We start from the raw sequence: 7,952 nt of genomic DNA on the forward strand, positions 1-7,952 counted from the left end.
AACAGCAGGTGTTCATCACTAATGCACAATCATCATTTAATTAGTCACTTAATTATCTCATTAACTTTAACTCTTTGAGGACTTGGGATTTGACTTGAGACTCGTTTGTGATTTGAAAGGAATGACGTGGTTCCTCCTCTGGTGAAATCAGCTGCTGAGTTCATGGGTGGAATAAACATATGGCAGGACTTTTACTTTCTGAGCCCTGGATTGTCCGCCTCTGGTCTTATGAAGTATTCTAATTTGTTGAGATAGTGAATTGGTGGGTTTTTGTTAAATGTGAGCCAAAATCATCACAATTAAAAGAACCAAAGACTTAAACTACTTCAGTCTGTGTGCATTGAATTTATTTAATACACGAGTTTCACAATTTGAGTTGAATTACTGAAATAAATGAACTTTTCCACGTCATTCTAATTTATTGAGATGCACCTGTATCTAGTCTCCCATGGTTTTAAAATCAGTTAAGATTTGAAAATCGTCTAGTGTGGGGCCAGCCTAACTTGAATGTACGTGGCTTCCGGTGTCATTCACTTTGAGTTATTTTAGCTGCACAAAATGTTATTTCTGTTTGATATATCAAACTGGTATTTCTTATCATATTGTTTTAATGTATTGTATATTAATTATAAACACACTGGTTTGTAGCGCAAATAGTTTTACCGTTTACTGAAATTTGTTAATTTACTCGTTATTTACCTATAGCGACTAATAAATCGAAAGCCTCACAAATTCACAGAAAATATTGTATTTCCGCATTGCAAAATAAGGTGAATAGAACGGGGTTTACATTTACATTTAGACATTTAGCAGACGCTTTTATCCAAAGCGACTTACAAATGAGGACAATGGAAGCAATCAAAATCAACAAAAGAGCAATGATAAGCAAGTGCTAGAATCATAAACAAAACTAGCCACTAACAGCTAGGCCTATTGATCTAAATGGTATGGGTTTGTAAAGAACTGCCTGAAATTGTTTGCGATTCATTCGGACAGTACACTCTCTCAATGAAGCAGTTTCTCATAACGTAAGTGGATACTATTTAAAACAAAACAAAAAATACTGCTGAATGAAACGCTGTTGTTGGAATTGATCAAGCTTATTATTTAAAACAAATCATTATATGAAGTTATAAAATCATATTACTTATATTTATATGGTTTTACCAAATTTGTCTGATCTGTAGGCTATACATTTTTAAATGTACATCAGCCGAGGAGTTGATTTCCTGAAATGGATTTAGAGACTAAAAACGTGGGGAGCAGTTCATGTACCTACGGTAGCTTTGTTATCTTACTGTTAGTTCCACCAGAGATATTCAACAGACTGTGTCAACTGCTATAGGCCTAAAAGTAATTTTTGTCTGTTTTATCTGCTACCTATCAATTTGATTTTGTTCCTGTTCTGTCTTCTGTAACCCTTGCAGTCTTACAACATTGATATTAAGAACACTGATATTACCTTTGATATTAAGAATATAACCCTAACACATAAACATATGATGCAGTATAATTGTTTTGAAAATTATGATGATAGTTCATCATCAATGGAAACCAGAGATTAGATGATCTGTAGCTGAGGATTTCCACACAAACAGCTAATAAAGATCAAAACTAAAAGTATTTTATAGTTTAAGTATTTCAAGAGCGTCTTACCTGGTGTAAGTTTTTCTTGATATGATATTCACCCGACTACATGAAATTGTTTGCCTCAGAAATTTATATGGCATTTGTATGAATCTATATGAAATGCTATCTGCCTGAGGAAGCACATTTAGTAACCTCCTCCTGCTCAAATTAAAATTTGTATTCAAATTTATACACAAAGTCAGAACACACCCCAAGATGTTTTTTATATGAAACCAACACGAATACAAAGGTCAACTTGGCTCATTTCCTTTACAACAGCTCCACATCTGTCTTCAATGCCATCAGCTGGAAAAGGTGATCAAAAGCTGATCTTCATAAAAAGAGTGAACCGATTTATTTATTTATTTGGAAAACACCAGGAGAGTCCAACTCTTTGCAGATGATCACAGTATATATGAATAATCTTAATTGTCATTGATTTGTGAATTTCACTCTGTTCATAATCCAAAGTGATCATATTACTTCAGAAGACTTGATAAACCACTGAAGTTGCAGATGTTACTTTGACACTATACATTTATGTGCTTTTTAATGCATAAAACCTTTGGACCCAGTAGATCTTCACCTTGTACTGGAGAAACACCTTATCATTTTATTTCCATTCTGCTGTGACTAGATAAACACAGATCTGCCCACTACTTTACATCTTGCATCAAAGATGCAAATCCACCCAGGAATAGAAGAATGTTTGACGTCATTTGATCAAACATTAACTGTTTATGATTTACCAATAGTTTTTCAGTAATTGCAAAGAAAGTATTTAAAGTAAAAAAAAAATTTAAAAAAAAAACCTTGAGGCAGGGGCCCATAAAAAGACACTGATCTGAAATCCCAGTCAACACGTGAGATCATGCGATGATCACAGTGATATCACACCATTCTTATATTGTGATCAGGGGCGTAGCGTCTTGCATGCAGGGTATGCAGCTGCATATGGGCCCGTGCGTATTGTTGGCCCGCTGAGCCGAGGGGGAACCTTTAATTGAAACGAGGGAATGAATAGAGCCCTGCACGGGTGCGGCCCGGCCCTTCCGACAGCTTATCAGAATATTCTCGGCCTAAGTCTGACCCAAGTGGCAAAGTGGTTATATTTCTTTTCGTTTATTTATTAAGTTAATTTAGAAATATGTTTGGAACATTTTATGTTTGTTAAATTCAAGTTGTTGTTTTTTAAAGTAACGACCAAGCGGCCAGCGGCGGACTGAGTTGAGCATATATGTTTGATCAGTTTAGCCTTCTCAAATCAACATGACTTGCCTAAAATAAAATCTATAGACATAAAACACTTCACAATTCACAACATTAATTTTAAAATTTAACCTAGATAAATGTGTGCTGTTAGACGCATATACAGTCGTTTGTGCGGAGAGTGGAAGCTGAAGCGCGCTTTGCAGGACATGGAGGCGCCAGCGCGATCACTTGCATTTTTTTCTTAAGATCGGAAACTTAACATACGCCGTCATTTTTGCTCATAAAGGTAAGAGTAATACATCATTCGGAATTGTAAAGGGTCTACATTTATTTGTGTGCACTCACAAACAATATCAACAAAAACCTGTGCTTTTGTAAAATAATTAAGGAAAACAAACAGGATGCGCTTTCTGTCGTCTTGGTCTTGAGCAGGAGCGCTTCACAATGATGAACCGACACTCAGTGAATACTTGCCTCCTCACAGACATGATAAATATATCTAATAGAATGCTTTAAATACTTTGAAACAAAATTATTCAAATAGAAAACAAAAACTCTTTCATTATGTAGGCTAATCAGTAAAGATGTATTTCTCTCTAAAGGCGCGCGTCCTGAGGAGATGGCGAGTCAGGACCATCAACTTCATCTTGTGACACTGACTCAGAAAAGTCATTAATAAATCATTCAGTTATCTCCTTAGTATTTTATTTATTTATTGTTTGTTTGTTTTTGTTTTTTGGGCTTCTGTGCGAAGATTGTATTTGCATGCAGTACAAATAGCCTACGGCGGCATTTTAGTACCATGTTGAAAAATAAGATTAAGGTCATAATATTTTAAGAATAAAGTCAAAATTACGATAATAAAATCAGGTTATAGGCCTATTGCGTGAAGTTAATGTGAGAATTCCACCTATACTCCGCCAAAATAAATAAATAATAAAATAAAATAAAATAAAAAGTCTGTGGCATCCAACCTGTCATTCTTCACATTTAACATAAAAAACAGCAATAAAAGGTAGGCTTATTGACGTTTTTTGAAACTCTAATTGATCGATTTCATGAAACATTCGTTTGTATTAAATTGTTCTGATTTTTTCAACATGCATTCAAATATTTATTCATGTTTATTTCGTGCTGCAAATATTAAAGAGGAAAATATTATTGATTCACATGCTGCTTGAACTGAGACGAATATAGTTATCTCACTACAAAATTTTCTGCATATGGGCCCGGGGCTGACTTGCTACGCCACTGATTGTGATACTCACAGTGTGAGTAATATGTGAACTCATTGTGAATTCAAAATGTTGAGCAGGTTGAGAGGAGGCAGTTCAAATATCAGTCACCGAGGAGGCTTTCTATATCCTGTTTCTCAACACTATCACAGTGATATCACAGTGCTCTCACATGGTGAGCTCATGAGTGCACACTCAGCTAACAGTTTTTTGTTATAAGAACCTTCTCCAAACATACAACTGACTTCCAGACACAGCCTTCGATGAAATCAACTGAAATACAAAAGACATTAAATCTTTGGTGATCTCAGCAGAGAATGATTAAACAACTCCACAAACAGCATCACCAGCTTCACTCATTATTAACCAGACTGACTTTATTTCTGTCAGACATCTACAAAAGCGCTTATTGAGAATTAACAGAGATATAGATGATGATGTTGTATTGTTTCATTTGATGTTACCATCAAGGTGATTAGTGTTTGCCTTCGTTGGGCTCTTGACCCTTGACTTTACAACATTAGCAAAATTGTCAACCTTTAATTATATGGTACAAATGGACATTACTAGCAGCTGTTCCCATACAGTATCCTTCAGAAATGTAGACAATATTAATAGAATCACCAGAAACATGTTGTTTTTTTGTTTTGTTTTTTTGCCCAAGGATTATATTCTAATCTGCAGATCTACTCATTCACAGCCAAAACACCACAGCAGTACATTACCAGCTGTGGTTGACTCTTGTGTGACGCTTATACAGGCCAAGATATCTGAAATAAATTATAATGAATACAAATGAATTAACATTATACAAAGGGATCAGCATATGAAAGAGCAGGCAACTGACCAAACAAAAACAAACAACAAACATCCGTGGCAGGAATCCTTAATGTCATCAGCAAATGGATGTTTGTGAGATGGATCAAGACACATGAAGTGATGTGATGTGGAAATAAGCTATAATTCATTGTGTGACTGCTAACTAAAACAGTATTGTGTGTGATGAGATGTTTATAGACATATTGACATTTGATTCCACATTCACTATTTTTCCTCCTCAGATGCAAATTCAAATACAAATTTTGACACAAAAAACAATCACACAAGCATATGTTCTTTGTCAGGGAAAAGCTACACATTACCATATTGTTTTAAATAATTAAACTCTGTCTTTGCTCAAGGCAGTCCGTTATGGCTGATCCTGAACTTTCCCTCCCGAATGATAACAATTGATTAGTGACATTTCACAGACAGAACCCAGAAAATAATAAAATATAGAGTTCTGTATGTTACATTTTATATACAGAGATGCTGTGGAAGATTTAATTTAGTATCATATTTCAAACTAGGTATAGGGAGTCAGTCTATTATGGAGCGTTTTTCTTTTGTGTAATGTGAAAATAATGTAGTTAATAAGTCATTACACACATAAAACATGTGGGCCTCAATCTTAAACATATATTTTGATAGATAGATAGCATGAGGCATATTCAAAGTAATATGAGATAAACCTTAGTCAAGGTAGTGCCATATTTCTTTTTTTCTTTCTTTTTTGTGTGTTGGGGGTGGGGGGCTGTGAGGGACAAGTACAGCATGTTTAATGAATTATATACACTGTTCAGCTGGAAAACATCTTTTCAAAGTCCCTTTTAATAGACAAAAAAGCTTAAAAACTGTTTCAGTTGTGAGTTGAGTTGTTGAGATAATACACAGATTAAACATCTAAAATTTTCTTTAACGATGATCCTGTACAATTTAAAGTCATTTGGGCATGGGCATGAAGTACTTTTTTTTTTTAAATATCAAGTTTATATAAAGAAAACAAAGCTTTTATATTAAGAAAACAATTTATTTAGTAAGATTTTTCAAGGTGTCTCTCTTTTTTTTTTTTTGCCCTTTTTTGCAAAACATTATAACATTAACAAAAAAAAGGTGAGACTAACATTCAAAAACATTAATTATGCTGTGTATTTTAATACAAACATAAATTAACCTGTATATTATTGACACTTTAGCAGTACTTTTTACTTTCTGAACATGATGCTGTAGTCCTGTTGTTTGATACAGCAAAGACATTTGAAGAACTTCCTGTACTGCTGCCTGACCTGGACAAGAATGGGATGAGAGGAGCTGAGTGACTTATAAAACTCATGAACAAAAATGAAGTTCCCTTTTGTAAAAAAGCATTGGTGGAACTCTGTTTACTCCCAATGCTGAAGACTGATTTGTTAATGTTCATGTAGCTGCATGAACAAATAGCATTTCATTCTTCCAAAATGGGTGGGGCCAACTGCATATATAAGTCGGCGCTGAGTGCCATTTCATCAGAATCTTTTTCCTTCAGCGTGAAGATCATCTCCTTGCTGGACTCTGAAGAAGAAGGAAGAAGCCTGCTACTCGGCTTAGAAGATTTGGCCCACAGCCATTTTTCTGCTTTCATTTCCTTTCTATCCATTGACGGCAGTGAAGAAAAGGGCTGTGAGAAGCTTCCTCCTCTTGAAGAGGCTGTCACTGCACATCTCTGCCCACCCTCATCTTTGGGACTGAAAGCCAAGACCGTTCATCCATCCAAGCCCTGCAAGACCACCTAAGCCCTATTGGGTAGGGCCTACTCTGCGGCTGACCAGGCTGGCTCAGCGCTCCACACAATGGCGGTTTTCCAGAACTAACTCCTCCACACCATAGATAGGTCCGGCCTCCATCGACTCCCCAGTCTCCCCCACTAGATTTTTCGGCTGTGGACGGGTTTGCAGAATGCTTCATTGCAGTTCAGAAGTTAGCGCAAGCTATGCGCCACTTCCTACTAATGCACTCCAGCTCACCTGCTGGAGTTCAGTCCAAGCCAGAGCATGAGTGCCCTTGGACTGCCAAGTACTGTCAAAAATAATACTTCTCCTCTTTGAAACTACATAAATTGTCACTCCACCAGGGGAATGGCCTCTTCCTGGGCTTGGTCCAGCAGAGTCTGGAGCTATTTGTGTGGCAGCCAGTGGATCTTCACCGTCTACCTACCTTTTATAACCCAGACGTCCCTGCCCTTCAGGCGTGGATTTTGTCCACCTAGTCATCCTGTGTCCCTGCTAGTGGTCAAGGATATTTTTTTGTCGAGGGTCTGGCTGATTCCAGGCCTGTTGTGCTCATGCTTCCTTTAGGACTCTCATATCAGGCTCCCTGGAGCTCGGCTCATGGAGTTCCTTTTCGTTCTGCCCTTATATAGCACAGCGCTATTGGACATCGTTCCCCAAAATGTGGTTCACACAATGTGAGATTTTGAAAGGGAATGCTCTGGTTACTAATGTAACCTCGGTTCCCTGAGATAACAGGAGCGAGAACGGGAACATTGTGTACGTGCTATGAAGCTGCAAGAGAGTCAACGCAGTTGGTCATCAGTTGAAAGATTCTGAAATGACACTCAGTGCCAACTTATATAGGCAGTTTGCCCCACCCGTTTTACTGGGCTGAAATGCCATTTGTTTGTGCAGCTACATGAACGTTAACAAATCAGGCTTCAGTTTCCAAAGGAAACAGAGTTTCTCCCAAAGGATGTTTCATGCAATGCTTATTCCTGTTATCTTAGGGAACTGAGGTCACGTTAGTAACCAGAGCATTTTTTTAATATTAAACAGGTACCATAAAGGTATTTTGTAAAGACTAGATTTGCATTTTGAGAAGTAAATACTGCTGCTTTACTTTTCTTCCATATACTGTCTGTGGTGCAAATGAAATGGTTTATTATAAAGTAGGATGGAAAAATGTATAACCTCATTATTGAGGACACAGTAGATCAGGAAGATGAAGGTTCCCTGCTGGGAGTTCAAGATCAGGAAGAGGATCTCCAGCACCTTACTGCCATAAGTGAAGAAACCCAGAATCCAG

Source organism: Sinocyclocheilus rhinocerous, unplaced genomic scaffold (genome assembly GCF_001515625.1).
Source record: "Sinocyclocheilus rhinocerous isolate Xijiao unplaced genomic scaffold, SAMN03320098_v1.1 scaffold1310, whole genome shotgun sequence".
Classification (NCBI taxonomy): domain Eukaryota; kingdom Metazoa; phylum Chordata; class Actinopteri; order Cypriniformes; family Cyprinidae; genus Sinocyclocheilus; species Sinocyclocheilus rhinocerous.